At 35.8% G+C, this 18,460-nt stretch overlaps 82 non-coding genes across 82 annotated transcripts; all 82 read right to left on the reverse strand.

The window, feature by feature from the left end:
• Positions 1-123: 123 nt before the first annotated feature.
• TRNAT-UGU (transfer RNA threonine (anticodon UGU)) lies at positions 124-196 on the reverse strand. Its single transcript has one exon. It is a non-coding gene; the product is annotated as a tRNA-Thr (tRNA).
• A 133-nt stretch (positions 197-329) lies between these two features.
• On the reverse strand, positions 330-402 carry TRNAT-AGU (transfer RNA threonine (anticodon AGU)). Its single transcript has one exon. It is a non-coding gene; the product is annotated as a tRNA-Thr (tRNA).
• Positions 403-568: 166 nt separating this feature from the next.
• On the reverse strand, positions 569-641 carry TRNAT-UGU (transfer RNA threonine (anticodon UGU)). Its single transcript has one exon. It is a non-coding gene; the product is annotated as a tRNA-Thr (tRNA).
• A 133-nt stretch (positions 642-774) lies between these two features.
• TRNAT-AGU (transfer RNA threonine (anticodon AGU)) lies at positions 775-847 on the reverse strand. Its single transcript has one exon. It is a non-coding gene; the product is annotated as a tRNA-Thr (tRNA).
• Positions 848-1,013: 166 nt separating this feature from the next.
• TRNAT-UGU (transfer RNA threonine (anticodon UGU)) lies at positions 1,014-1,086 on the reverse strand. The gene has a single exon. It is a non-coding gene; the product is annotated as a tRNA-Thr (tRNA).
• Positions 1,087-1,458: 372 nt separating this feature from the next.
• On the reverse strand, positions 1,459-1,531 carry TRNAT-UGU (transfer RNA threonine (anticodon UGU)). Its single transcript has one exon. It is a non-coding gene; the product is annotated as a tRNA-Thr (tRNA).
• Positions 1,532-1,664: 133 nt separating this feature from the next.
• On the reverse strand, positions 1,665-1,737 carry TRNAT-AGU (transfer RNA threonine (anticodon AGU)). Its single transcript has one exon. It is a non-coding gene; the product is annotated as a tRNA-Thr (tRNA).
• Positions 1,738-1,903: 166 nt separating this feature from the next.
• Positions 1,904-1,976, reverse strand: TRNAT-UGU (transfer RNA threonine (anticodon UGU)). Its single transcript has one exon. It is a non-coding gene; the product is annotated as a tRNA-Thr (tRNA).
• A 133-nt stretch (positions 1,977-2,109) lies between these two features.
• On the reverse strand, positions 2,110-2,182 carry TRNAT-AGU (transfer RNA threonine (anticodon AGU)). The gene has a single exon. It is a non-coding gene; the product is annotated as a tRNA-Thr (tRNA).
• A 166-nt stretch (positions 2,183-2,348) lies between these two features.
• On the reverse strand, positions 2,349-2,421 carry TRNAT-UGU (transfer RNA threonine (anticodon UGU)). The gene has a single exon. It is a non-coding gene; the product is annotated as a tRNA-Thr (tRNA).
• A 133-nt stretch (positions 2,422-2,554) lies between these two features.
• TRNAT-AGU (transfer RNA threonine (anticodon AGU)) lies at positions 2,555-2,627 on the reverse strand. The gene has a single exon. It is a non-coding gene; the product is annotated as a tRNA-Thr (tRNA).
• Positions 2,628-2,760: 133 nt separating this feature from the next.
• TRNAT-AGU (transfer RNA threonine (anticodon AGU)) lies at positions 2,761-2,833 on the reverse strand. Its single transcript has one exon. It is a non-coding gene; the product is annotated as a tRNA-Thr (tRNA).
• A 133-nt stretch (positions 2,834-2,966) lies between these two features.
• TRNAT-AGU (transfer RNA threonine (anticodon AGU)) lies at positions 2,967-3,039 on the reverse strand. The gene has a single exon. It is a non-coding gene; the product is annotated as a tRNA-Thr (tRNA).
• A 166-nt stretch (positions 3,040-3,205) lies between these two features.
• On the reverse strand, positions 3,206-3,278 carry TRNAT-UGU (transfer RNA threonine (anticodon UGU)). The gene has a single exon. It is a non-coding gene; the product is annotated as a tRNA-Thr (tRNA).
• Positions 3,279-3,411: 133 nt separating this feature from the next.
• Positions 3,412-3,487, reverse strand: TRNAT-AGU (transfer RNA threonine (anticodon AGU)). Its single transcript has one exon. It is a non-coding gene; the product is annotated as a tRNA-Thr (tRNA).
• A 166-nt stretch (positions 3,488-3,653) lies between these two features.
• Positions 3,654-3,726, reverse strand: TRNAT-UGU (transfer RNA threonine (anticodon UGU)). Its single transcript has one exon. It is a non-coding gene; the product is annotated as a tRNA-Thr (tRNA).
• Positions 3,727-3,859: 133 nt separating this feature from the next.
• TRNAT-AGU (transfer RNA threonine (anticodon AGU)) lies at positions 3,860-3,932 on the reverse strand. Its single transcript has one exon. It is a non-coding gene; the product is annotated as a tRNA-Thr (tRNA).
• Positions 3,933-4,065: 133 nt separating this feature from the next.
• Positions 4,066-4,138, reverse strand: TRNAT-AGU (transfer RNA threonine (anticodon AGU)). The gene has a single exon. It is a non-coding gene; the product is annotated as a tRNA-Thr (tRNA).
• A 133-nt stretch (positions 4,139-4,271) lies between these two features.
• Positions 4,272-4,344, reverse strand: TRNAT-AGU (transfer RNA threonine (anticodon AGU)). Its single transcript has one exon. It is a non-coding gene; the product is annotated as a tRNA-Thr (tRNA).
• A 166-nt stretch (positions 4,345-4,510) lies between these two features.
• Positions 4,511-4,583, reverse strand: TRNAT-UGU (transfer RNA threonine (anticodon UGU)). Its single transcript has one exon. It is a non-coding gene; the product is annotated as a tRNA-Thr (tRNA).
• A 133-nt stretch (positions 4,584-4,716) lies between these two features.
• Positions 4,717-4,789, reverse strand: TRNAT-AGU (transfer RNA threonine (anticodon AGU)). Its single transcript has one exon. It is a non-coding gene; the product is annotated as a tRNA-Thr (tRNA).
• Positions 4,790-4,955: 166 nt separating this feature from the next.
• On the reverse strand, positions 4,956-5,028 carry TRNAT-UGU (transfer RNA threonine (anticodon UGU)). Its single transcript has one exon. It is a non-coding gene; the product is annotated as a tRNA-Thr (tRNA).
• Positions 5,029-5,161: 133 nt separating this feature from the next.
• TRNAT-AGU (transfer RNA threonine (anticodon AGU)) lies at positions 5,162-5,234 on the reverse strand. The gene has a single exon. It is a non-coding gene; the product is annotated as a tRNA-Thr (tRNA).
• A 133-nt stretch (positions 5,235-5,367) lies between these two features.
• On the reverse strand, positions 5,368-5,440 carry TRNAT-AGU (transfer RNA threonine (anticodon AGU)). The gene has a single exon. It is a non-coding gene; the product is annotated as a tRNA-Thr (tRNA).
• A 133-nt stretch (positions 5,441-5,573) lies between these two features.
• TRNAT-AGU (transfer RNA threonine (anticodon AGU)) lies at positions 5,574-5,646 on the reverse strand. The gene has a single exon. It is a non-coding gene; the product is annotated as a tRNA-Thr (tRNA).
• A 166-nt stretch (positions 5,647-5,812) lies between these two features.
• Positions 5,813-5,885, reverse strand: TRNAT-UGU (transfer RNA threonine (anticodon UGU)). Its single transcript has one exon. It is a non-coding gene; the product is annotated as a tRNA-Thr (tRNA).
• A 133-nt stretch (positions 5,886-6,018) lies between these two features.
• TRNAT-AGU (transfer RNA threonine (anticodon AGU)) lies at positions 6,019-6,091 on the reverse strand. The gene has a single exon. It is a non-coding gene; the product is annotated as a tRNA-Thr (tRNA).
• Positions 6,092-6,257: 166 nt separating this feature from the next.
• TRNAT-UGU (transfer RNA threonine (anticodon UGU)) lies at positions 6,258-6,330 on the reverse strand. Its single transcript has one exon. It is a non-coding gene; the product is annotated as a tRNA-Thr (tRNA).
• Positions 6,331-6,463: 133 nt separating this feature from the next.
• TRNAT-AGU (transfer RNA threonine (anticodon AGU)) lies at positions 6,464-6,539 on the reverse strand. Its single transcript has one exon. It is a non-coding gene; the product is annotated as a tRNA-Thr (tRNA).
• Positions 6,540-6,705: 166 nt separating this feature from the next.
• Positions 6,706-6,778, reverse strand: TRNAT-UGU (transfer RNA threonine (anticodon UGU)). The gene has a single exon. It is a non-coding gene; the product is annotated as a tRNA-Thr (tRNA).
• A 133-nt stretch (positions 6,779-6,911) lies between these two features.
• On the reverse strand, positions 6,912-6,984 carry TRNAT-AGU (transfer RNA threonine (anticodon AGU)). Its single transcript has one exon. It is a non-coding gene; the product is annotated as a tRNA-Thr (tRNA).
• A 133-nt stretch (positions 6,985-7,117) lies between these two features.
• On the reverse strand, positions 7,118-7,190 carry TRNAT-AGU (transfer RNA threonine (anticodon AGU)). The gene has a single exon. It is a non-coding gene; the product is annotated as a tRNA-Thr (tRNA).
• Positions 7,191-7,323: 133 nt separating this feature from the next.
• Positions 7,324-7,396, reverse strand: TRNAT-AGU (transfer RNA threonine (anticodon AGU)). Its single transcript has one exon. It is a non-coding gene; the product is annotated as a tRNA-Thr (tRNA).
• A 166-nt stretch (positions 7,397-7,562) lies between these two features.
• TRNAT-UGU (transfer RNA threonine (anticodon UGU)) lies at positions 7,563-7,635 on the reverse strand. The gene has a single exon. It is a non-coding gene; the product is annotated as a tRNA-Thr (tRNA).
• A 133-nt stretch (positions 7,636-7,768) lies between these two features.
• TRNAT-AGU (transfer RNA threonine (anticodon AGU)) lies at positions 7,769-7,841 on the reverse strand. The gene has a single exon. It is a non-coding gene; the product is annotated as a tRNA-Thr (tRNA).
• A 166-nt stretch (positions 7,842-8,007) lies between these two features.
• Positions 8,008-8,080, reverse strand: TRNAT-UGU (transfer RNA threonine (anticodon UGU)). Its single transcript has one exon. It is a non-coding gene; the product is annotated as a tRNA-Thr (tRNA).
• Positions 8,081-8,213: 133 nt separating this feature from the next.
• Positions 8,214-8,286, reverse strand: TRNAT-AGU (transfer RNA threonine (anticodon AGU)). Its single transcript has one exon. It is a non-coding gene; the product is annotated as a tRNA-Thr (tRNA).
• A 133-nt stretch (positions 8,287-8,419) lies between these two features.
• Positions 8,420-8,492, reverse strand: TRNAT-AGU (transfer RNA threonine (anticodon AGU)). The gene has a single exon. It is a non-coding gene; the product is annotated as a tRNA-Thr (tRNA).
• A 166-nt stretch (positions 8,493-8,658) lies between these two features.
• Positions 8,659-8,731, reverse strand: TRNAT-AGU (transfer RNA threonine (anticodon AGU)). The gene has a single exon. It is a non-coding gene; the product is annotated as a tRNA-Thr (tRNA).
• A 133-nt stretch (positions 8,732-8,864) lies between these two features.
• On the reverse strand, positions 8,865-8,937 carry TRNAT-AGU (transfer RNA threonine (anticodon AGU)). The gene has a single exon. It is a non-coding gene; the product is annotated as a tRNA-Thr (tRNA).
• Positions 8,938-9,070: 133 nt separating this feature from the next.
• On the reverse strand, positions 9,071-9,143 carry TRNAT-AGU (transfer RNA threonine (anticodon AGU)). Its single transcript has one exon. It is a non-coding gene; the product is annotated as a tRNA-Thr (tRNA).
• A 166-nt stretch (positions 9,144-9,309) lies between these two features.
• Positions 9,310-9,382, reverse strand: TRNAT-UGU (transfer RNA threonine (anticodon UGU)). The gene has a single exon. It is a non-coding gene; the product is annotated as a tRNA-Thr (tRNA).
• Positions 9,383-9,515: 133 nt separating this feature from the next.
• On the reverse strand, positions 9,516-9,588 carry TRNAT-AGU (transfer RNA threonine (anticodon AGU)). The gene has a single exon. It is a non-coding gene; the product is annotated as a tRNA-Thr (tRNA).
• A 133-nt stretch (positions 9,589-9,721) lies between these two features.
• On the reverse strand, positions 9,722-9,794 carry TRNAT-UGU (transfer RNA threonine (anticodon UGU)). The gene has a single exon. It is a non-coding gene; the product is annotated as a tRNA-Thr (tRNA).
• A 133-nt stretch (positions 9,795-9,927) lies between these two features.
• Positions 9,928-10,000, reverse strand: TRNAT-AGU (transfer RNA threonine (anticodon AGU)). The gene has a single exon. It is a non-coding gene; the product is annotated as a tRNA-Thr (tRNA).
• A 133-nt stretch (positions 10,001-10,133) lies between these two features.
• Positions 10,134-10,206, reverse strand: TRNAT-AGU (transfer RNA threonine (anticodon AGU)). Its single transcript has one exon. It is a non-coding gene; the product is annotated as a tRNA-Thr (tRNA).
• A 166-nt stretch (positions 10,207-10,372) lies between these two features.
• Positions 10,373-10,445, reverse strand: TRNAT-UGU (transfer RNA threonine (anticodon UGU)). Its single transcript has one exon. It is a non-coding gene; the product is annotated as a tRNA-Thr (tRNA).
• A 133-nt stretch (positions 10,446-10,578) lies between these two features.
• On the reverse strand, positions 10,579-10,651 carry TRNAT-AGU (transfer RNA threonine (anticodon AGU)). The gene has a single exon. It is a non-coding gene; the product is annotated as a tRNA-Thr (tRNA).
• Positions 10,652-10,784: 133 nt separating this feature from the next.
• On the reverse strand, positions 10,785-10,857 carry TRNAT-AGU (transfer RNA threonine (anticodon AGU)). The gene has a single exon. It is a non-coding gene; the product is annotated as a tRNA-Thr (tRNA).
• A 133-nt stretch (positions 10,858-10,990) lies between these two features.
• Positions 10,991-11,063, reverse strand: TRNAT-UGU (transfer RNA threonine (anticodon UGU)). Its single transcript has one exon. It is a non-coding gene; the product is annotated as a tRNA-Thr (tRNA).
• Positions 11,064-11,196: 133 nt separating this feature from the next.
• TRNAT-AGU (transfer RNA threonine (anticodon AGU)) lies at positions 11,197-11,269 on the reverse strand. Its single transcript has one exon. It is a non-coding gene; the product is annotated as a tRNA-Thr (tRNA).
• A 133-nt stretch (positions 11,270-11,402) lies between these two features.
• Positions 11,403-11,475, reverse strand: TRNAT-AGU (transfer RNA threonine (anticodon AGU)). The gene has a single exon. It is a non-coding gene; the product is annotated as a tRNA-Thr (tRNA).
• A 133-nt stretch (positions 11,476-11,608) lies between these two features.
• TRNAT-AGU (transfer RNA threonine (anticodon AGU)) lies at positions 11,609-11,681 on the reverse strand. The gene has a single exon. It is a non-coding gene; the product is annotated as a tRNA-Thr (tRNA).
• Positions 11,682-11,814: 133 nt separating this feature from the next.
• TRNAT-AGU (transfer RNA threonine (anticodon AGU)) lies at positions 11,815-11,887 on the reverse strand. The gene has a single exon. It is a non-coding gene; the product is annotated as a tRNA-Thr (tRNA).
• A 166-nt stretch (positions 11,888-12,053) lies between these two features.
• Positions 12,054-12,126, reverse strand: TRNAT-UGU (transfer RNA threonine (anticodon UGU)). Its single transcript has one exon. It is a non-coding gene; the product is annotated as a tRNA-Thr (tRNA).
• A 133-nt stretch (positions 12,127-12,259) lies between these two features.
• Positions 12,260-12,332, reverse strand: TRNAT-AGU (transfer RNA threonine (anticodon AGU)). The gene has a single exon. It is a non-coding gene; the product is annotated as a tRNA-Thr (tRNA).
• A 133-nt stretch (positions 12,333-12,465) lies between these two features.
• TRNAT-UGU (transfer RNA threonine (anticodon UGU)) lies at positions 12,466-12,538 on the reverse strand. The gene has a single exon. It is a non-coding gene; the product is annotated as a tRNA-Thr (tRNA).
• A 339-nt stretch (positions 12,539-12,877) lies between these two features.
• Positions 12,878-12,950, reverse strand: TRNAT-AGU (transfer RNA threonine (anticodon AGU)). The gene has a single exon. It is a non-coding gene; the product is annotated as a tRNA-Thr (tRNA).
• A 166-nt stretch (positions 12,951-13,116) lies between these two features.
• TRNAT-UGU (transfer RNA threonine (anticodon UGU)) lies at positions 13,117-13,189 on the reverse strand. The gene has a single exon. It is a non-coding gene; the product is annotated as a tRNA-Thr (tRNA).
• Positions 13,190-13,322: 133 nt separating this feature from the next.
• Positions 13,323-13,395, reverse strand: TRNAT-AGU (transfer RNA threonine (anticodon AGU)). The gene has a single exon. It is a non-coding gene; the product is annotated as a tRNA-Thr (tRNA).
• A 133-nt stretch (positions 13,396-13,528) lies between these two features.
• On the reverse strand, positions 13,529-13,601 carry TRNAT-AGU (transfer RNA threonine (anticodon AGU)). Its single transcript has one exon. It is a non-coding gene; the product is annotated as a tRNA-Thr (tRNA).
• A 166-nt stretch (positions 13,602-13,767) lies between these two features.
• Positions 13,768-13,840, reverse strand: TRNAT-AGU (transfer RNA threonine (anticodon AGU)). Its single transcript has one exon. It is a non-coding gene; the product is annotated as a tRNA-Thr (tRNA).
• Positions 13,841-13,973: 133 nt separating this feature from the next.
• TRNAT-AGU (transfer RNA threonine (anticodon AGU)) lies at positions 13,974-14,046 on the reverse strand. The gene has a single exon. It is a non-coding gene; the product is annotated as a tRNA-Thr (tRNA).
• Positions 14,047-14,179: 133 nt separating this feature from the next.
• On the reverse strand, positions 14,180-14,252 carry TRNAT-AGU (transfer RNA threonine (anticodon AGU)). The gene has a single exon. It is a non-coding gene; the product is annotated as a tRNA-Thr (tRNA).
• A 166-nt stretch (positions 14,253-14,418) lies between these two features.
• On the reverse strand, positions 14,419-14,491 carry TRNAT-UGU (transfer RNA threonine (anticodon UGU)). Its single transcript has one exon. It is a non-coding gene; the product is annotated as a tRNA-Thr (tRNA).
• Positions 14,492-14,624: 133 nt separating this feature from the next.
• TRNAT-AGU (transfer RNA threonine (anticodon AGU)) lies at positions 14,625-14,697 on the reverse strand. The gene has a single exon. It is a non-coding gene; the product is annotated as a tRNA-Thr (tRNA).
• Positions 14,698-14,830: 133 nt separating this feature from the next.
• TRNAT-UGU (transfer RNA threonine (anticodon UGU)) lies at positions 14,831-14,903 on the reverse strand. The gene has a single exon. It is a non-coding gene; the product is annotated as a tRNA-Thr (tRNA).
• A 133-nt stretch (positions 14,904-15,036) lies between these two features.
• TRNAT-AGU (transfer RNA threonine (anticodon AGU)) lies at positions 15,037-15,109 on the reverse strand. Its single transcript has one exon. It is a non-coding gene; the product is annotated as a tRNA-Thr (tRNA).
• A 133-nt stretch (positions 15,110-15,242) lies between these two features.
• On the reverse strand, positions 15,243-15,315 carry TRNAT-AGU (transfer RNA threonine (anticodon AGU)). Its single transcript has one exon. It is a non-coding gene; the product is annotated as a tRNA-Thr (tRNA).
• A 166-nt stretch (positions 15,316-15,481) lies between these two features.
• On the reverse strand, positions 15,482-15,554 carry TRNAT-UGU (transfer RNA threonine (anticodon UGU)). Its single transcript has one exon. It is a non-coding gene; the product is annotated as a tRNA-Thr (tRNA).
• A 133-nt stretch (positions 15,555-15,687) lies between these two features.
• Positions 15,688-15,760, reverse strand: TRNAT-AGU (transfer RNA threonine (anticodon AGU)). Its single transcript has one exon. It is a non-coding gene; the product is annotated as a tRNA-Thr (tRNA).
• Positions 15,761-15,893: 133 nt separating this feature from the next.
• Positions 15,894-15,966, reverse strand: TRNAT-AGU (transfer RNA threonine (anticodon AGU)). The gene has a single exon. It is a non-coding gene; the product is annotated as a tRNA-Thr (tRNA).
• A 166-nt stretch (positions 15,967-16,132) lies between these two features.
• On the reverse strand, positions 16,133-16,205 carry TRNAT-AGU (transfer RNA threonine (anticodon AGU)). Its single transcript has one exon. It is a non-coding gene; the product is annotated as a tRNA-Thr (tRNA).
• Positions 16,206-16,338: 133 nt separating this feature from the next.
• TRNAT-AGU (transfer RNA threonine (anticodon AGU)) lies at positions 16,339-16,411 on the reverse strand. Its single transcript has one exon. It is a non-coding gene; the product is annotated as a tRNA-Thr (tRNA).
• A 166-nt stretch (positions 16,412-16,577) lies between these two features.
• On the reverse strand, positions 16,578-16,650 carry TRNAT-UGU (transfer RNA threonine (anticodon UGU)). The gene has a single exon. It is a non-coding gene; the product is annotated as a tRNA-Thr (tRNA).
• A 133-nt stretch (positions 16,651-16,783) lies between these two features.
• TRNAT-AGU (transfer RNA threonine (anticodon AGU)) lies at positions 16,784-16,856 on the reverse strand. Its single transcript has one exon. It is a non-coding gene; the product is annotated as a tRNA-Thr (tRNA).
• A 133-nt stretch (positions 16,857-16,989) lies between these two features.
• On the reverse strand, positions 16,990-17,062 carry TRNAT-AGU (transfer RNA threonine (anticodon AGU)). Its single transcript has one exon. It is a non-coding gene; the product is annotated as a tRNA-Thr (tRNA).
• A 133-nt stretch (positions 17,063-17,195) lies between these two features.
• Positions 17,196-17,268, reverse strand: TRNAT-AGU (transfer RNA threonine (anticodon AGU)). Its single transcript has one exon. It is a non-coding gene; the product is annotated as a tRNA-Thr (tRNA).
• Positions 17,269-17,640: 372 nt separating this feature from the next.
• TRNAT-AGU (transfer RNA threonine (anticodon AGU)) lies at positions 17,641-17,713 on the reverse strand. Its single transcript has one exon. It is a non-coding gene; the product is annotated as a tRNA-Thr (tRNA).
• Positions 17,714-17,846: 133 nt separating this feature from the next.
• Positions 17,847-17,919, reverse strand: TRNAT-AGU (transfer RNA threonine (anticodon AGU)). The gene has a single exon. It is a non-coding gene; the product is annotated as a tRNA-Thr (tRNA).
• A 166-nt stretch (positions 17,920-18,085) lies between these two features.
• TRNAT-AGU (transfer RNA threonine (anticodon AGU)) lies at positions 18,086-18,158 on the reverse strand. The gene has a single exon. It is a non-coding gene; the product is annotated as a tRNA-Thr (tRNA).
• Positions 18,159-18,291: 133 nt separating this feature from the next.
• TRNAT-AGU (transfer RNA threonine (anticodon AGU)) lies at positions 18,292-18,364 on the reverse strand. Its single transcript has one exon. It is a non-coding gene; the product is annotated as a tRNA-Thr (tRNA).
• Between the last annotated feature and the right edge of the window lie 96 nt (positions 18,365-18,460).

Genomic DNA, 18,460 nt, shown 5'->3' on the forward strand with positions numbered 1-18,460 from the left:
ACTAAATTATATCATCGGAACTTTTACACTATTGTTTGCATATATGCATATCTAAATCAACAATTATTTTCAATTTTTCAAAAGTTAATAGCTACGAAATCTAGTTCAAGTAATATAACAGCGAGGCTCCGACGAGAATCGAACTCATGATCTCTTGTTTACAAGACAGGCGCTTTAACCACTAAGCCACGGAGCCCTTGCTTTGAAGCGACATGAATGCTGAATATTCCAGTAATTTAACTAAATTATCTCATCGGAACTTTTGCCCTATTATTTTAATTTTTCAAAATTATATAGCTACGAAGTCTAGTTCAGGTAACTTAACAGCGAGGCTCCGACGAGAATCGAACTCATGATCTCCTGTTTACTAGACAGGCGCTTAAACCACTAAGCCACGGAGCCCTTGCTTTGAAGTGATATGAATTCTGAATATTTCAGTAAATTAACTAAATTATATCATCGGAACTTTTACACTATTGTTTGCATATATGCATATCTAAATCAACAATTATTTTCAATTTTTCAAAAGTTAATAGCTACGAAATCTAGTTCAAGTAATATAACAGCGAGGCTCCGACGAGAATCGAACTCATGATCTCTTGTTTACAAGACAGGCGCTTTAACCACTAAGCCACGGAGCCCTTGCTTTGAAGCGACATGAATGCTGAATATTCCAGTAATTTAACTAAATTATCTCATCGGAACTTTTGCCCTATTATTTTAATTTTTCAAAATTATATAGCTACGAAGTCTAGTTCAGGTAACTTAACAGCGAGGCTCCGACGAGAATCGAACTCATGATCTCCTGTTTACTAGACAGGCGCTTAAACCACTAAGCCACGGAGCCCTTGCTTTGAAGTGATATGAATTCTGAATATTTCAGTAAATTAACTAAATTATCTCATCGGAACTTTTACACTATTGTTTGCATATATGCATATCTAAATCAACAATTATTTTCAATTTTTCAAAATTTAATAGCTACGAAATCTAGTTCAAGTAATATAACAGCGAGGCTCCGACGAGAATCGAACTCATGACCTCCTGTTTACAAGACAGGCGCTTTAAACACTAAGCCACAGAGCCCTTGCTTTGAAGCGACTTGAATGCTGAATACTCCAGTAATTTAACTAAATTATCTCATCGGAACTTTTGCCCTATTATTTTAATTTTTCAAAATTATATAGCTACGAAGTCTAGTTCAAGTAACTTAACAGCGAGGCTCCGACGAGAATAGAACTCATGATCTCCTGTTTACTAGACAGGCGCTTAAACCACTAAGCCACGGAGCCCTTGCTTTGAAGTGATATGAATTCTGAATATTTCAGTAAATTAACTAAATTATATCATCGGAACTTTTACACTATTGTTTGCATATATGCATATCTAAATCAACAATTATTTTCAATTTTTCAAAAGTTAATAGCTACGAAATCTAGTTCAAGTAATATAACAGCGAGGCTCCGACGAGAATCGAACTCATGATCTCTTGTTTACAAGACAGGCGCTTTAACCACTAAGCCACGGAGCCCTTGCTTTGAAGCGACATGAATGCTGAATATTCCAGTAATTTAACTAAATTATCTCATCGGAACTTTTGCCCTATTATTTTAATTTTTCAAAATTATATAGCTACGAAGTCTAGTTCAGGTAACTTAACAGCGAGGCTCCGACGAGAATCGAACTCATGATCTCCTGTTTACTAGACAGGCGCTTAAACCACTAAGCCACGGAGCCCTTGCTTTGAAGTGATATGAATTCTGAATATTTCAGTAAATTAACTAAATTATATCATCGGAACTTTTACACTATTGTTTGCATATATGCATATCTAAATCAACAATTATTTTCAATTTTTCAAAAGTTAATAGCTACGAAATCTAGTTCAAGTAATATAACAGCGAGGCTCCGACGAGAATCGAACTCATGATCTCTTGTTTACAAGACAGGCGCTTTAACCACTAAGCCACGGAGCCCTTGCTTTGAAGCGACATGAATGCTGAATATTCCAGTAATTTAACTAAATTATCTCATCGGAACTTTTGCCCTATTATTTTAATTTTTCAAAATTATATAGCTACGAAGTCTAGTTCAGGTAACTTAACAGCGAGGCTCCGACGAGAATCGAACTCATGATCTCCTGTTTACTAGACAGGCGCTTAAACCACTAAGCCACGGAGCCCTTGCTTTGAAGTGATATGAATTCTGAATATTTCAGTAAATTAACTAAATTATCTCATCGGAACTTTTACACTATTGTTTGCATATATGCATATCTAAATCAACAATTATTTTCAATTTTTCAAAATTTAATAGCTACGAAATCTAGTTCAAGTAATATAACAGCGAGGCTCTGACGAGAATCGAACTCATGACCTCCTGTTTACAAGACAGGCGCTTTAAACACTAAGCCACGGAGCCCTTGCTTTGAAGCGATATGAATGCAGAATATTTCAGTAAATTAACTAAATTATCTCATCGAAACTTTTGCCCTATTATTTTAATTTTTCAATATTATATAGCTACGAAATCTAGTTCAAGTAACATAACAGCGAGGCTCCGACGAGAATCGAACTCATGATCTCCTGTTTACTAGACAGGCGCTTTAACCACTAAGCCACGGAGCCCTTGCTTTGAAGCGACATGAATGCTGAATATTCCAGTAATTTAACTAAATTATCTCATCGGAACTTTTGCCCTATTATTTTAATTTTTCAAAATTATATAGCTACGAAATCTAGTTCAAGTAACATAACAGCGAGGCTCCGACGAGAATCGAACTCATGATCTCCTGTTTACTAGACAGGCGCTTTAACCACTAAGCCACGGAGCCCTTGCTTTGAAGCGACTTGAATGCTGAATATTCCAGTAATTTAACTAAATTATCTCATCGGAACTTTTGCCCTATTATTTTAATTTTTCAAAATTATATAGCTACGAAATCTAGTTCAAGTAACTTAACAGCGAGGCTCCGACGAGAATCGAACTCATGGTCTCCTGTTTACTAGACAGGCGCTTAAACCACTAAGCCACGGAGCCCTTGCTTTGAAGTGATATGAATTCTGAATATTTCAGTAAATTAACTAAATTATCTCATCGGAACTTTTACACTATTGTTTGCATATATGCATATCTAAATCAACAATTATTTTCAATTTTTCAAAATTTAATAGCTACGAAATCTAGTTCAAGTAATATAACAGCGAGGCTCCGACGAGAATCGAACTCATGACCTCCTGTTTACAAGACAGGCGCTTTAAACACTAAGCCACAGAGCCCTTGCTTTGAAGCGACTTGAATGCTGAATACTCCAGTAATTTAACTAAATTATCTCATCGGAACTTTTGCCCTATTATTTTAATTTTTCAAAATTATATAGCTACGAAGTCTAGTTCAGGTAACTTAACAGCGAGGCTCCGACGAGAATCGAACTCATGATGATCTCCTGTTTACTAGACAGGCGCTTAAACCACTAAGCCACGGAGCCCTTGCTTTGAAGTGATATGAATTCTGAATATTTCAGTAAATTAACTAAATTATCTCATCGGAACTTTTACACTAATGTTTGCATATATGCATATCTAAATCAACAATTATTTTCAATTTTTCAAAATTTAATAGCTACGAAATCTAGTTCAAGTAATATAACAGCGAGGCTCCGACGAGAATCGAACTCATGACCTCCTGTTTACAAGACAGGCGCTTTAATCACTAAGCCACGGAGCCCTTGCTTTGAAGCGATATGAATGCAGAATATTTCAGTAAATTAACTAAATTATCTCATCGAAACTTTTGCCCTATTATTTTAATTTTTCAATATTATATATCTACGAAATCTAGTTCAAGTAACATAACAGCGAGGCTCCGATGAGAATCGAACTCATGATCTCCTGTTTACTAGACAGGCGCTTTAACCACTAAGCCACGGAACCCTTGCTTTGAAGCGACATGAATGCTGAATATTCCAGTAATTTAACTAAATTATCTCATCGGAACTTTTGCCCTATTATTTTAATTTTTCAAAATTTAATAGCTACGAAATCTAGTTCAAGTAATATAACAGTGAGGCTCCGACGAGAATCGAACTCATGATCTCCTGTTTACTAGACAGGTGCTTTAACCACTAAGCCACGGAACCCTTGATTTGAAGCGACATGAATGCTGAATATTCCAGTAATTTAACTAAATTATCTCATCGAAACTTTTGCCCTATTATTTTAATTTTTCAAAATTTAATAGCTACGAAATCTAGTTCAAGTAATATAACAGCGAGGCTCCGACGAGAATCGAACTCATGATCTCCTGTTTACTAGACAGGCGCTTAAACCACTAAGCCACGGAGCCCTTGCTTTGAAGTGATATGAATTCTGAATATTTCAGTAAATTAACTAAATTATCTCATCGGAACTTTTACACTATGGTTTGCATATATGCATATCTAAATCAACAATTATTTTCAATTTTTCAAAATTTAATAGCTACGAAATCTAGTTCAAGTAATATAACAGCGAGGCTCCGACGAGAATCGAACTCATGACCTCCTGTTTACAAGACAGGCGCTTTAAACACTAAGCCACAGAGCCCTTGCTTTGAAGCGACTTGAATGCTGAATACTCCAGTAATTTAACTAAATTATCTCATCGGAACTTTTGCCCTATTATTTTAATTTTTCAAAATTATATAGCTACGAAGTCTAGTTCAAGTAACTTAACAGCGAGGCTCCGACGAGAATCGAACTCATGATCTCCTGTTTACTAGACAGGCGCTTAAACCACTAAGCCACGGAGCCCTTGCTTTGAAGTGATATGAATTCTGAATATTTAAGTAAATTAACTAAATTATCTCATCGGAACTTTTACACTATTGTTTGCATATATGCATATCTAAATCAACAATTATTTTCAATTTTTCAAAATTTAATAGCTACGAAATCTAGTTCAAGTAATATAACAGCGAGGCTCCGACGAGAATCGAACTCATGACCTCCTGTTTACAAGACAGGCGCTTTAAACACTAAGCCATGGAGCCCTTGCTTTGAAGCGATATGAATGCAGAATATTTCAGTAAATTAACTAAATTATCTCATCGAAACTTTTGCCCTATTATTTTAATTTTTCAATATTATATAGCTACGAAATCTAGTTCAAGTAACATAACAGCGAGGCTCCGACGAGAATCGAACTCATGATCTCCTGTTTACTAGACAGGCGCTTTAACCACTAAGCCACGGAGCCCTTGCTTTGAAGCGACATGAATGCTGAATATTCCAGTAATTTAACTAAATTATCTCATCGGAACTTTTGCCCTATTATTTTAATTTTTCAAAATTATATAGCTACGAAATCTAGTTCAAGTAACATAACAGCGAGGCTCCGACGAGAATCGAACTCATGATCTCCTGTTTACTAGACAGGCGCTTTAACCACTAAGCCACGGAGCCCTTGCTTTGAAGCGACTTGAATGCTGAATATTCCAGTAATTTAACTAAATTATCTCATCGGAACTTTTGCCCTATTATTTTAATTTTTCAAAATTATATAGCTACGAAATCTAGTTCAAGTAACTTAACAGCGAGGCTCCGACGAGAATCGAACTCATGGTCTCCTGTTTACTAGACAGGCGCTTAAACCACTAAGCCACGGAGCCCTTGCTTTGAAGTGATATGAATTCTGAATATTTCAGTAAATTAACTAAATTATCTCATCGGAACTTTTACACTATTGTTTGCATATATGCATATCTAAATCAACAATTATTTTCAATTTTTCAAAATTTAATAGCTACGAAATCTAGTTCAAGTAATATAACAGCGAGGCTCCGACGAGAATCGAACTCATGACCTCCTGTTTACAAGACAGGCGCTTTAAACACTAAGCCACAGAGCCCTTGCTTTGAAGCGACTTGAATGCTGAATACTCCAGTAATTTAACTAAATTATCTCATCGGAACATTTGCCCTATTATTTTAATTTTTCAAAATTATATAGCTACGAAGTCTAGTTCAAGTAACTTAACAGCGAGGCTCCGACGAGAATCGAACTCATGATCTCCTGTTTACTAGACAGGCGCTTAAACCACTAAGCCACGGAGCCCTTGCTTTGAAGTGATATGAATTCTGAATATTTCAGTAAATTAACTAAATTATATCATCGGAACTTTTACACTATTGTTTGCATATATGCATATCTAAATCAACAATTATTTTCAATTTTTCAAAAGTTAATAGCTACGAAATCTAGTTCAAGTAATATAACAGCGAGGCTCCGACGAGAATCGAACTCATGATCTCCTGTTTACAAGACAGGCGCTTTAACCACTAAGCCACGGAGCCCTTGCTTTGAAGCGACATGAATGCTGAATATTCCAGTAATTTAACTAAATTATCTCATCGGAACTTTTGCCCTATTATTTTAATTTTTCAAAATTATATAGCTACGAAGTCTAGTTCAGGTAACTTAACAGCGAGGCTCCGACGAGAATCGAACTCATGATGATCTCCTGTTTACTAGACAGGCGCTTAAACCACTAAGCCACGGAGCCCTTGCTTTGAAGTGATATGAATTCTGAATATTTCAGTAAATTAACTAAATTATCTCATCGGAACTTTTACACTAATGTTTGCATATATGCATATCTAAATCAACAATTATTTTCAATTTTTCAAAATTTAATAGCTACGAAATCTAGTTCAAGTAATATAACAGCGAGGCTCCGACGAGAATCGAACTCATGACCTCCTGTTTACAAGACAGGCGCTTTAATCACTAAGCCACGGAGCCCTTGCTTTGAAGCGATATGAATGCAGAATATTTCAGTAAATTAACTAAATTATCTCATCGAAACTTTTGCCCTATTATTTTAATTTTTCAATATTATATATCTACGAAATCTAGTTCAAGTAACATAACAGCGAGGCTCCGATGAGAATCGAACTCATGATCTCCTGTTTACTAGACAGGCGCTTTAACCACTAAGCCACGGAACCCTTGCTTTGAAGCGACATGAATGCTGAATATTCCAGTAATTTAACTAAATTATCTCATCGGAACTTTTGCCCTATTATTTTAATTTTTCAAAATTTAATAGCTACGAAATCTAGTTCAAGTAATATAACAGTGAGGCTCCGACGAGAATCGAACTCATGATCTCCTGTTTACTAGACAGGTGCTTTAACCACTAAGCCACGGAACCCTTGATTTGAAGCGACATGAATGCTGAATATTCCAGTAATTTAACTAAATTATCTCATCGAAACTTTTGCCCTATTATTTTAATTTTTCAAAATTTAATAGCTACGAAATCTAGTTCAAGTAATATAACAGCGAGGCTCCGACGAGAATCGAACTCATGATCTCCTGTTTACTAGACAGGCGCTTAAACCACTAAGCCACGGAGCCCTTGCTTTGAAGTGATATGAATTCTGAATATTTCAGTAAATTAACTAAATTATCTCATCGGAACTTTTACACTATTGTTTGCATATATGCATATCTAAATCAACAATTATTTTCAATTTTTCAAAATTTAATAGCTACGAAATCTAGTTCAAGTAATATAACAGCGAGGCTCCGACGAGAATCGAACTCATGACCTCCTGTTTACAAGACAGGCGCTTTAAACACTAAGCCACAGAGCCCTTGCTTTGAAGCGACTTGAATGCTGAATACTCCAGTAATTTAACTAAATTATCTCATCGGAACTTTTGCCCTATTATTTTAATTTTTCAAAATTATATAGCTACGAAGTCTAGTTCAAGTAACTTAACAGCGAGGCTCCGACGAGAATCGAACTCATGATCTCCTGTTTACTAGACAGGCGCTTAAACCACTAAGCCACGGAGCCCTTGCTTTGCAGTGATATGAATTCTGAATATTTAAGTAAATTAACTAAATTATCTCATCGGAACTTTTACACTATTGTTTGCATATATGCATATCTAAATCAACAATTATTTTCAATTTTTCAAAATTTAATAGCTACGAAATCTAGTTCAAGTAATATAACAGCGAGGCTCCGACGAGAATCGAACTCATGACCTCCTGTTTACAAGACAGGCGCTTTAAACACTAAGCCATGGAGCCCTTGCTTTGAAGCGATATGAATGCAGAATATTTCAGTAAATTAACTAATTTATCTCATCGAAACTTTTGCCCTATTATTTTAATTTTTCAATATTATATAGCTACGAAATCTAGTTCAAGTAACATAACAGCGAGGCTCCGACGAGAATCGAACTCATGATTTCCTGTTTACTAGACAGGCGCTTTAACCACTAAGCCACGGAGCCCTTGCTTTGAAGCGACTTGAATGCAGAATATTTCAGTAAATTAACTAATTTATCTCATCGAAACTTTTGCCCTATTATTTTAATTTTTCAAAATTATATAGCTACGAAGTCTAGTTCAAGTAACTTAACAGCGAGGCTCCGACGAGAATCGAACTCATGATCTCCTGTTTACTAGACAGGCGCTTAAACCACTAAGCCACGGAGCCCTTGCTTTGAAGTGATATGAATTCTGAATATTTCAGTAAATTAACTAAATTATCTCATCGGAACTTTTACACTATTGTTTGCATATATGCATATCTAAATCAACAATTATTTTCAATTTTTCAAAATTTAATAGCTACGAAATCTAGTTCAAGTAATATAACAGCGAGGCTCCGACGAGAATCGAACTCATGATCTCCTGTTTACTAGACAGGCGCTTTAACCACTAAGCCACGGAGCCCTAGCTTTGAAGCGACATGAATGCTGAATATTCCAGTAATTTAACTAAATTATCTCATCGGAACTTTTGCCCTATTATTTAAATTTTTCTAAATTATATAGCTACGAAGTCTAGTTCAGGTAACTTAACAGCGAGGCTCCGACGAGAATCGAACTCATGATCTCCTGTTTACTAGACAGGCGCTTAAACCATTAAGCCACGGAGCCCTTGCTTTGAAGCGACATGAATGCTGAATATTCCAGTAATTTAACTAAATTATCTCATCGGAACTTTTGCCCTATTATTTTAATTTTTAAAAATTATATAGCTACGAAGTCTAGTTCAGGTAACTTAACAGCGAGGCTCCGACGAGAATCGAACTCATGATCTCCTGTTTACTAGACAGGCGCTTAAACCACTAAGCCACGGAGCCCTTGCTTTGAAGTGATATGAATTCTGAATATTTCAGTAAATTAACTAAATTATCTCATCGGAACTTTTACACTATTGTTTGCATATATGCATATCTAAATCAACAATTATTTTCAATTTTTCAAAATTTAATAGCTACGAAATCTAGTTCAAGTAATATAACAGCGAGGCTCCGACGAGAATCGAACTCATGACCTCCTGTTTACAAGACAGGCGCTTTAATCACTAAGCCACGGAGCCCTTGCTTTGAAGCGATATGAATGCAGAATATTTCAGTAAATTAACTAAATTATCTCATCGAAACTTTTGCCCTATTATTTTAATTTTTCAATATTATATATCTACGAAATCTAGTTCAAGTAACATAACAGCGAGGCTCCGATGAGAATCGAACTCATGATCTCCTGTTTACTAGACAGGCGCTTTAACCACTAAGCCACGGAACCCTTGCTTTGAAGCGACATGAATGCTGAATATTCCAGTAATTTAACTAAATTATCTCATCGGAACTTTTGCCCTATTATTTTAATTTTTCAAAATTTAATAGCTACGAAATCTAGTTCAAGTAATATAACAGCGAGGCTCCGACGAGAATCGAACTCATGATCTCCTGTTTACAAGACAGGCGCTTTAACCACTAAGCCACAGAGCCCTTGCATTGAAGCGATATGAATGCAGAATATTTCAGTAAATTAACTAAATTATCTCATCGAAACTTTTGCCCTATTATTTTAATTTTTCAAAATTATATAGCTACGAAATCTAGTTCAAGTAACATAACAGCGAGGCTCCGACGAGAATCGAACTCATGATCTCCTGTTTACTAGACAGGCGCTTTAACCACTAAGCCACGGAGCCCTTGCTTTGAAGCGACATGAATGCTGAATATTCCAGTAATTTAACTAAATTATCTCATCGGAACTTTTGCCCTATTATTTTAATTTTTCAAAATTATATAGCTACGAAGTCTAGTTCAGGTAACTTAACAGCGAGGCTCCGACGAGAATCGAACTCATGATCTCCTGTTTACTAGACAGGCGCTTAAACCACTAAGCCACGGAGCCCTTGCTTTGAAGTGATATGAATTCTGACTATTTCAGTAAATTAACTAAATTATCTCATTGGAACTTTTACACTATTGTTTGCATATATGCATATCTAAATCAACTATTATTTTCAATTTTTCAAAATTTAATAGCTACGAAATCTAGTTCAAGTAATATAACAGCGAGGCTCCGACGAGAATCGAACTCATGACCTCCTGTTTACAAGACAGGCGCTTTAAACACTAAGCCATGGAGCCCTTGCTTTGAAGCGATATGAATGCAGAATATTTCAGTAAATTAACTAATTTATCTCATCGAAACTTTTGCCCTATTATTTTAATTTTTCAATATTATATAGCTACGAAATATAGTTCAAGTAACATAACAGCGAGGCTCCGACGAGAATCGAACTCATGATTTCCTGTTTACTAGACAGGCGCTTTAACCACTAAGCCACGGAGCCCTTGCTTTGAAGCGACTGTAATGCAGAATATTTCAGTAAATTAAATAATTTATCTCATCGAAACTTTTGCCCTATTATTTTAATTTTTCAAAATTATATAGCTACGAAGTCTAGTTCAAGTAACTTAACAGCGAGGCTCCGACGAGAATCGAACTCATGATCTCCTGTTTACTAGACAGGCGCTTAAACCACTAAGCCACGGAGCCCTTGCTTTGAAGTGATATGAATTCTGAATATTTCAGTAAATTAACTAAATTATCTCATCGAAACTTTTGCCCTATTATTTTAATTTTTCAATATTATATAGCTACGAAATCTAGTTCAAGTAACATAACAGCGAGGCTCCGACGAGAATCGAACTCATGACCTCCTGTTTACAAGACAGGCGCTTTAAACACTAAGCCACGGAGCCCTTGCTTTGAAGCGATATGAATGCAGAATATTTCAGTAAATTAACTAATTTATCTCATCGAAACTTTTGCCCTATTATTTTAATTTTTCAATATTATATAGCTACGAAATCTAGTTCAAGTAACATAACAGCGAGGCTCCGACGAGAATCGAACTCATGATTTCCTGTTTACTAGACAGGCGCTTTAACCACTAAGCCACGGAGCCCTTGCTTTGAAGCGACTTGAATGCAGAATATTTCAGTAAATTAACTAATTTATCTCATCGAAACTTTTGCCCTATTATTTTAATTTTTCAAAATTATATAGCTACGAAATCTAGTTCAAGTAACATAACAGCGAGGCTCCGACGAGAATCGAACTCATGATTTCCTGTTTACTAGACAGGCGCTTTAACCACTAAGCCACGGAGCCCTTGCTTTGAAGCGACTTGAATGCAGAATATTTCAGTAAATTAACTAATTTATCTCATCGAAACTTTTGCCCTATTATTTTAATTTTTCAAAATTATATAGCTACGAAATCTAGTTCAAGTAACATAACAGCGAGGCTCCGACGAGAATCGAACTCATGATCTCCTGTTTACTAGACAGGCGCTTTAACCACTAAGCCACGGAGCCCTTGCTTTGAAGCGACATGAATGCTGAATATTCCAGTAATTTAACTAAATTATCTCATCGGAACTTTTGCCCTATTATTTTAATTTTTCAAAATTGTATAGCTACGAAGTCTAGTTCAGGTAACTTAACAGCGAGGCTCCGACGAGAATCGAACTCATGATCTCCTGTTTACTAGACAGGCGCTTAAACCACTAAGCCACGGAGCCCTTGCTTTGAAGTGATATGAATTCTGAATATTTCAGTAAATTAACTAAATTATCTCATCGGAACTTTTACACTAATGTTTGCATATATGCATATCTAAATCAACAATTATTTTCAATTTTTCAAAATTTAATAGCTACGAAATCTAGTTCAAGTAATATAACAGCGAGGCTCCGACGAGAATCGAACTCATGACCTCCTGTTTACAAGACAGGCGCTTTAATCACTAAGCCACGGAGCCCTTGCTTTGAAGCGATATGAATGCAGAATATTTCAGTAAATTAACTAAATTATCTCATCGAAACTTTTGCCCTATTATTTTAATTTTTCAATATTATATATCTACGAAATCTAGTTCAAGTAACATAACAGCGAGGCTCCGATGAGAATCGAACTCATGATCTCCTGTTTACTAGACAGGCGCTTTAACCACTAAGCCACGGAACCCTTGCTTTGAAGCGACATGAATGCTGAATATTCCAGTAATTTAACTAAATTATCTCATCGGAACTTTTGCCCTATTATTTTAATTTTTCAAAATTTAATAGCTACGAAATCTAGTTCAAGTAATATAACAGCGAGGCTCCGACGAGAATCGAACTCATGATCTCCTGTTTACAAGACAGGCGCTTTAACCACTAAGCCACAGAGCCCTTGCATTGAAGCGATATGAATGCAGAATATTTCAGTAAATTAACTAAATTATCTCATCGAAACTTTTGCCCTATTATTTTAATTTTTCAAAATTATATAGCTACGAAATCTAGTTCAAGTAACATAACAGCGAGGCTCCGACGACAATCGAACTCATGATCTCCTGTTTACTAGACAGGCGCTTTAACCACTAAGCCACGGAGCCCTTGCTTTGAAGCGACATGAATGCTGAATATTCCAGTAATTTAACTAAATTATCTCATCGGAACTTTTGCCCTATTATTTTAATTTTTCAAAATTATATAGCTACGAAGTCTAGTTCAGGTAACTTAACAGCGAGGCTCCGACGAGAATCGAACTCATGATCTCCTGTTTACTAGACAGGCGCTTAAACCACTAAGCCACGGAGCCCTTGCTTTGAAGTGATATGAATTCTGAATATTTCAGTAAATTAACTAAATTATCTCATCGGAACTTTTACACTATTGTTTGCATATATGCATATCTAAATCAACAATTATTTTCAATTTTTCAAAATTTAATAGCTACGAAATCTAGTTCAAGTAATATAACAGCGAGGCTCCGACGAGAATCGAACTCATGACCTCCTGTTTACAAGACAGGCGCTTTAAACACTAAGCCATGGAGCCCTTGCTTTGAAGCGATATGAATGCAGAATATTTCAGTAAATTAACTAATTTATCTCATCGAAACTTTTGCCCTATTATTTTAATTTTTCAATATTATATAGCTACGAAATCTAGTTCAAGTAACATAACAGCGAGGCTCCGACGAGAATCGAACTCATGATTTCCTGTTTACTAGACAGGCGCTTTAACCACTAAGCCACGGAGCCCTTGCTTTGAAGCGACTTGAATGCAGAATATTTCAGTAAATTAACTAATTTATCTCATCGAAACTTTTGCCCTATTATTTTAATTTTTCAAAATTATATAGCTACGAAGTCTAGTTCAAGTAACTTAACAGCGAGGCTCCGACGAGAATCGAACTCATGATCTCCTGTTTACTAGACAGGCGCTTAAACCACTAAGCCACGGAGCCCTTGCTTTGAAGTGATATGAATTCTGAATATTTCAGTAAATTAACTAAATTATCTCATCGGAACTTTTACACTATTGTTTGCATATATGCATATCTAAATCAACAATTATTTTCAATTTTTCAAAATTTAATAGCTACGAAATCTAGTTCAAGTAATATAACAGCGAGGCTCCGACGAGAATCGAACTCATGATCTCCTGTTTACTAGACAGGCGCTTTAACCACTAAGCCACGGAGCCCTAGCTTTGAAGCGACATGAATGCTGAATATTCCAGTAATTTAACTAAATTATCTCATCGGAACTTTTGCCCTATTATTTAAATTTTTCTAAATTATATAGCTACGAAGTCTAGTTCAGGTAACTTAACAGCGAGGCTCCGACGAGAATCGAACTCATGATCTCCTGTTTACTAGACAGGCGCTTAAACCATTAAGCCACGGAGCCCTTGCTTTGAAGCGACATGAATGCTGAATATTCCAGTAATTTAACTAAATTATCTCATCGGAACTTTTGCCCTATTATTTTAATTTTTCAAAATTATATAGCTACGAAGTCTAGTTCAGGTAACTTAACAGCGAGGCTCCGACGAGAATCGAACTCATGATCTCCTGTTTACTAGACAGGCGCTTAAACCACTAAGCCACGGAGCCCTTGCTTTGAAGTGATATGAATTCTGAATATTTCAGTAAATTAACTAAATTATCTCATCGGAACTTTTACACTATTGTTTGCATATATGCATATCTAAATCAACAATTATTTTCAATTTTTCAAAATTTAATAGCTACGAAATCTAGTTCAAGTAATATAACAGCGAGGCTCCGACGAGAATCGAACTCATGACCTCCTGTTTACAAGCCAGGCGCTTTAATCACTAAGCCACGGAGCCCTTGCTTTGAAGCGATATGAATGCAGAATATTTCAGTAAATTAACTAAATTATCTCATCGAAACTTTTGCCCTATTATTTTAATTTTTCAATATTATATATCTACGAAATCTAGTTCAAGTAACATAACAGCGAGGCTCCGATGAGAATCGAACTCATGATCTCCTGTTTACTAGACAGGCGCTTTAACCACTAAGCCACGGAACCCTTGCTTTGAAGCGACATGAATGCTGAATATTCCAGTAATTTAACTAAATTATCTCATCGGAACTTTTGCCCTATTATTTTAATTTTTCAAAATTTAATAGCTACGAAATCTAGTTCAAGTAATATAACAGCGAGGCTCCGACGAGAATCGAACTCATGATCTCCTGTTTACAAGACAGGCGCTTTAACCACTAAGCCACAGAGCCCTTGCATTGAAGCGATATGAATGCAGAATATTTCAGTAAATTAACTAAATTATCTCATCGAAACTTTTGCCCTATTATTTTAATTTTTCAAAATTATATAGCTACGAAATCTAGTTCAAGTAACATAACAGCGAGGCTCCGACGAGAATCGAACTCATGATCTCCTGTTTACTAGACAGGCGCTTTAACCACTAAGCCACGGAGCCCTTGCTTTGAAGCGACATGAATGCTGAATATTCCAGTAATTTAACTAAATTATCTCATCGGAACTTTTGCCCTATTATTTTAATTTTTCAAAATTATATAGCTACGAAGTCTAGTTCAGGTAACTTAACAGCGAGGCTCCGACGAGAATCGAACTCATGATCTCCTGTTTACTAGACAGGCGCTTAAACCACTAAGCCACGGAGCCCTTGCTTTGAAGTGATATGAATTCTGACTATTTCAGTAAATTAACTAAATTATCTCATCGGAACTTTTACACTATTGTTTGCATATATGCATATCTAAATCAACTATTATTTTCAATTTTTCAAAATTTAATAGCTACGAAATCTAGTTCAAGTAATATAACAGCGAGGCTCCGACGAGAATCGAACTCATGACCTCCTGTTTACAAGACAGGCGCTTTAAACACTAAGCCATGGAGCCCTTGCTTTGAAGCGATATGAATGCAGAATATTTCAGTAAATTAACTAATTTATCTCATCGAAACTTTTGCCCTATTATTTTAATTTTTCAATATTATATAGCTACGAAATATAGTTCAAGTAACATAACAGCGAGGCTCCGACGAGAATCGAACTCATGATTTCCTGTTTACTAGACAGGCGCTTTAACCACTAAGCCACGGAGCCCTTGCTTTGAAGCGACTGTAATGCAGAATATTTCAGTAAATTAACTAATTTATCTCATCGAAACTTTTGCCCTATTATTTTAATTTTTCAAAATTATATAGCTACGAAGTCTAGTTCAAGTAACTTAACAGCGAGGCTCCGACGAGAATCGAACTCATGATCTCCTGTTTACTAGACAGGCGCTTAAACCACTAAGCCACGGAGCCCTTGCTTTGAAGTGATATGAATTCTGAATATTTCAGTAAATTAACTAAATTATCTCATCGGAACTTTTACACTATTGTTTGCATATATGCATATCTAAATCAACAATTATTTTCAATTTTTCAAAATTTAATAGCTACGAAATCTAGTTCAAGTAATATAACAGCGAGGCTCCGACGAGAATCGAACTCATGATCTCCTGTTTACTAGACAGGCGCTTTAACCACTAAGCCACGGAGCCCTAGCTTTGAAGCGACATGAATGCTGAATATTCCAGTAATTTAACTAAATTATCTCATCGGAACTTTTGCCCTATTATTTTAATTTTTCAAAATTATATAGCTACGAAGTCTAGTTCAGGTAACTTAACAGCGAGGCTCCGACGAGAATCGAACTCATGATCTCCTGTTTACTAGACAGGCGCTTAAACCACTAAGCCACGGAGCCCTTGCTTTGAAGTGATATGAATTCTGAATATTTCAGTAAATTAACTAAATTATCTCATCGGAACTTTTACACTATTGTTTGCATATATGCATATCTAAATCAACAATTATTTTCAATTTTTCAAAATTTAATAGCTACGAAATCTAGTTCAAGTAATATAACAGCGAGGCTCCGACGAGAATCGAACTCATGACCTCCTGTTTACAAGACAGGCGCTTTAAACACTAAGCCACGGAGCCCTTGCTTTGAAGCGATATGAATGCAGAATATTTCAGTAAATTAACTAATTTATCTCATCGAAACTTTTGCCCTATTATTTTAATTTTTCAATATTATATAGCTACGAAATCTAGTTCAAGTAACATAACAGCGAGGCTCCGACGAGAATCGAACTCATGATTTCCTGTTTACTAGACAGGCGCTTTAACCACTAAGCCACGGAGCCCTTGCTTTGAAGCGACTTGAATGCAGAATATTTCAGTAAATTAACTAATTTATCTCATCGAAACTTTTGCCCTATTATTTTAATTTTTCAAAATTATATAGCTACGAAATCTAGTTCAAGTAACATAACAGCGAGGCTCCGACGAGAATCGAACTCATGATCTCCTGTTTACTAGACAGGCGCTTTAACCACTAAGCCACGGAGCCCTTGCTTTCAAGCGACATGAATGCTGAATATTCCAGTAATTTAACTAAATTATCTCATCGGAACTTTTGCCCTATTATTTTAATTTTTCAAAATTATATAGCTACGAAGTCTAGTTCAGGTAACTTAACAGCGAGGCTCCGACGAGAATCGAACTCATGATCTCCTGTTTACTAGACAGGCGCTTAAACCACTAAGCCACGGAGCCCTTGCTTTGAAGTGATATGAATTCTGAATATTTCAGTAAATTAACTAAATTATCTCATCGGAACTTTTACACTATTGTTTGCATATATGCATATCTAAATCAACAATTATTTTCAATTTTTCAAAATTTAATAGCTACGAAATCTAGTTCAAGTAATATAACAGCGAGGCTCCGACGAGAATCGAACTCATGACCTCCTGTTTACAAGACAGCCGCTTTAAACACTAAGCCATGGAGCCCTTGCTTTGAAGCGATATGAATGCAGAATATTTCAGTAAATTAACTAATTTATCTCATCGAAACTTTTGCCCTATTATTTTAATTTTTCAATATTATATAGCTACGAAATCTAGTTCAAGTAACATAACAGCGAGGCTCCGACGAGAATCGAACTCATGATTTCCTGTTTACTAGACAGGCGCTTTAACCACTAAGCCACGGAGCCCTTGCTTTGAAGCGACTTGAATGCAGAATATTTCAGTAAATTAACTAATTTATCTCATCGAAACTTTTGCCCTATTATTTTAATTTTTCAAAATTATATAGCTACGAAGTCTAGTTCAAGTAACTTAACAGCGAGGCTCCGACGAGAATCGAACTCATGATCTCCTGTTTACTAGACAGGCGCTTAAACCACTAAGCCACGGAGCCCTTGCTTTGAAGTGATATGAATTCTGAATATTTCAGTAAATTAACTAAATTATCTCATCGGAACTTTTACACTATTGTTTGCATATATGCATATCTAAATCAACAATTATTTTCAATTTTTCAAAATTTAATAGCTACGAAATCTAGTTCAAGTAATATAACAGCGAGGCTCCGACGAGAATCGAACTCATGATCTCCTGTTTACTAGACAGGCGCTTTAACCACTAAGCCACGGAGCCCTAGCTTTGAAGCGACATGAATGCTGAATATTCCAGTAATTTAACTAAATTATCTCATCGGAACTTTTGCCCTATTATTTTAATTTTTCAAAATTATATAGCTACGAAGTCTAGTTCAGGTAACTTAACAGCGAGGCTCCGACGAGAATCGAACTCATGATCTCCTGTTTACTAGACAGGCGCTTAAACCATTAAGCCACGGAGCCCTTGCTTTGAAGCGACATGAATGCTGAATATTCCAGTAATTTAACTAAATTATCTCATCGGAACTTTTGCCCTATTATTTTAATTTTTCAAAATTA

Source organism: Phalangium opilio, unplaced genomic scaffold, assembly GCF_054372755.1.
Source record: "Phalangium opilio isolate 3A_F unplaced genomic scaffold, DU_Popi_V2 ptg000092l_1, whole genome shotgun sequence".
NCBI lineage: Eukaryota > Metazoa > Arthropoda > Arachnida > Opiliones > Phalangiidae > Phalangium > Phalangium opilio.